This window comes from Orycteropus afer, unplaced genomic scaffold, assembly GCF_000298275.1.
Source record: "Orycteropus afer afer isolate SDZICR_OR568_19922 unplaced genomic scaffold, OryAfe1.0 scaffold00047, whole genome shotgun sequence".
NCBI classification, from domain to species: Eukaryota; Metazoa; Chordata; class Mammalia; order Tubulidentata; family Orycteropodidae; genus Orycteropus; species Orycteropus afer.
In genome coordinates, this window is record NW_006921634.1 from 829,812 (window position 1) to 833,541 (window position 3,730).

The following is a 3,730-nucleotide window of genomic DNA, read 5'->3' on the forward strand; positions in this document are numbered from 1 at the left end:
TTTGCAGATTCTACATTATTCTTTAGCGTTGCATAGTATTCCATTGTGTGTATGTACCATAGTTTGGTTATCCATTCCTCAGTTGATGGACATCTAGGTTATTTCTGAGAGCGTTCTTTCAAGAGCCCATATTGAGTTGGTGAGTTACTCTGAAAGAATCATCATGGCCATACTGATAGAAGAAAAAAGAAAAAAAAACCTTTTGTGTATATATATATATATGACATTAATATATGTATTAATCTTACTCTTTTTTCTTCTCCCTCTGGATGACCAACTAATGTTACTGGAAAGAGCATTTATTGAAAAGAAATGCACAGTTTTTATTCAGGGTCAATAGATAGCAAGTATTGTGAGGATGGTGCAGGACAGGGCAGTGTTTCATTCTGTTGTACATAGAGTTGCAGTGAGTCAGATTTGACTCAACAGCACCTAACAGCAGCAGCAACATTCTAAAGTTGAACTGGGTGTTAGAACTAAAGGGAACAGCCTTATAGTAAAACTCTTCTCTGGCATATCAGGGAATCAAGTCTAAGTCAGCCCTTCCAGACGTATTCATATAGTTTTCCACATAGAAAATATCACTATGTGATAGAGAACAAAGGGGGAAATGTACAAAGCTGCTCCAACCCAGACACCACAGGCTGTGCCTGACCGCCCATGGCTGAGAGGGTCAATTATCTTAGCATACTAGTTGAACTCTGGTCTAATCACATTTCTAGTAAATAGAGTCACTTTATACGTTAAAGGAGCTCTGGTGGCTCAGTGGGTTGGCATTTGGTTGCTAACCGTCACGGTGGTGTGGTGGTTAACTTTGTGCATCAACTTGGGTGGGACTGGTTTAGTGGCTGGGCAGCAGGATGTTGTATTCCCCATGATGAGACTGGTAATCAACCCCATGGTGGAATCTATGGTGAGCAACTGAGTAGCTGCTTTAGGGATGTGGTCTGCTTTCTGTATATAAGGAGAAGCCTTAGAGAATGGACTCTAGCTTATGGCATGCTTGAACCCTGCATGTTGCTGTGTCATTTTTCAGCAGCCTGCCATGCTCTGCCATCCATGGGACTTTTAATGGACTTGAATTAATGGCCTGCTGTGTGGGTTGGTAGCATCAGACTGTGCCTTTTTACTTATCAACCTTGGGCTTGTCACTCTCAGCAGCTAGCAGCTGTCTGAGTGAAGAAAAGTCTCTAGCTTCAGTGGGCTGGGAGTGGGGGGCAGAGGTGAAGCCCAAGATTGAGGGGCTTTCACCCAGCTCCTAGAGCCTGGCACTTTGAACTCGTACTTAAAGCCTCCAAAGTGTAACAGAATAAACTCCTATTTGTTCAAGCATCCTACTTGTGGTATATTCTTGTCAGAGCAATACTAGGTAACCAGAACAGTTGGTGACTCAAACCTACCAGCTACTCCACTGGAGGAAGATGAGGCAATCTACTTCCATAAAGATTTATATAGGCTTGGAAACCCTATGGGGGTTGCTATAAGTCAGAATTGGCTCGACAGCAGTGGGTTCGGTTCTAGAAACCAAAAAGGGAAATTAGTCTTTCTTTCTCTCTCTCTTTTTTTTTTTTTTTAATTTAAGAAATGGCACTTATATAAAAGCTGATATATATAACATAGATGTACAGTGCAAAAGAGTAATGAAATGAACCTTTGTGAACTCAATAACCAGCTTATGAGATGGAACATTGCCAGTATCTCTGAGTCCTGATGGACTGCTGACTAGTCGTGCCTTCCTCTTCCCCGAGAGGTGACCCCTTTCTAGAATTTTGTGTTTCTCTTTCTTCTGTCTTTGTTATAATTCTACCACAATATAACTGTATCACCTACATGTATTTGGCATTGTTCGGTTTTTTGAACTTTTTAAAAATAAAATCATACCATGTGGATTTTTCTATTACTTGATTACTTTACTCACCATTCAAGATTTATCCAGGTTACAGATTTCATTTCACTAACATATTCACTTACATGAGTATAGCATTTATATATCAGGGTCCAGTCAAGAGAGAGAACCCACACAGTAACGTAAATAGGGGAAAATAATGTAAAGAATTATGATAGTAGAGCTGGAGGGCAGAGGAGTGTCTTGTAAGATAGCGAGAGAACTCTAAAGAATGAAGAACGGTGAGCAGAGACAAGCAGTAAAGGGACCCCCCACACACACACCTCACTGTATGACAAAGAAGTCACTGTGTTGCTACACTATTAGGACTTGCTGAAAATCCATAAGCCAAAACTCCCTGGAAATCAGCTTTCTGTGTTACTATGAAATGCTATTTCTGGGAAAATGTCTGGACAGAGGCATTCCACTACAAAGCCACCTAACAGAGCAGGAGATGCTCTTGGCTGCTGGGTTCTGCTGGCCACAACGTACTTGGGATTTCAAAGACAGTACAGAAAAAGAAGAAAAGGAAATTACCTCATTAATTACTTTGTATATTGATTAGATGTTGAAATGATAATATTTTGGATCTATCCTGTTAAATATAATTTAATTTTACCAATTGCTTTTCACTTTTGAACTGTGGCTACTAGAAAATACAAAATTACATATGTGACTCTCATATGTCTAATAGCAGTGACTTAAAGAGTTTTAGAATTATTTCAAATAGGTTGCTGTTTTTTTTTTTTTTTAGTACTTTGGGGAAGTTTGTTTTAAAAATAAGGTGGGTGTTCCCATAGTTTACTAAGGAAATAATCAGAGATGAGAGCAAAGATTTAGCATGATCCAAAATTATAAGTCTTCTGGAAGCAAGCAGAATATTGAAATTTCAGGCTAAGAAATAAATTTCCTTTGAACAACCTAAAAGCCACATGTAACTAGTGCCGGACTCCCTGCCATGCTCACTCTGGGTGAAATTCGTCCACTGCATTCCCAGGCTTGTTTTTGGAGTGGTGGGAAGAGGCACTGAGAAGCCACACACTTTGCCCTCACCAACAGTTATAAAACAAATCATTTTGCTTTTCTCATGTGAAACAACCCTCTTTGAAACTGTGGTGGGAGATAATTTAAACAATGAGAAAAAAGCACCTGTCACATCTACAGAAAGCATGCCTTAGATCAGGATTACACACAAATTCAGATTTAGTTCCTCTTTGAGTGTCTTAAGATGCCACTAGGAAAATGCAGATACACTGTCAAGAATTGACTCTAACTGGTGCAGAGGGTTAAAGACCTTGGCTGCTAATTGAAAGGTTGAAAGTTGGAATCAACTCAGAGGCACTTCAGAAGAAAGACCTGGCTATCTACTTCTGAAAAATCAGACACTGAAAACCCTATGGAGTGTAGTTTTACTCTGACACATTTGAGGTCACCAAGAGTTGGGACTGACTACAGTAACTAGTTTTCTTTTTAATTTTCTAAAACCTGAGAAATTTTTATTCCAGCCCTCATAATTGGCATACAACCACCTTGCCAAAAACCAAACTCAGTGCCATTGAGTCAATTCCAAATCCTAGCAACACCCATTGGGTTTCCAAGGCTGTAAATCTTTATGGAAACAGATTGCCTCATCTTTCTTCTATGGAGTAACCAACAGGTTCAAACCACTGACCTTTTGGTTTGCAGCCAAATGCCTTAGGCACTACGGCACCAGAGCTCCCTTAAAATAACCTGTTGATATTTGCCATCAAGTCGGCCCCGACTCCTAGTGACCCCTCCTTGGGTTTCCGAGGCAGTTATCACTACGGAAGTAGGATTGCCCAACCTTCCTTCTGAGGAGTGGCT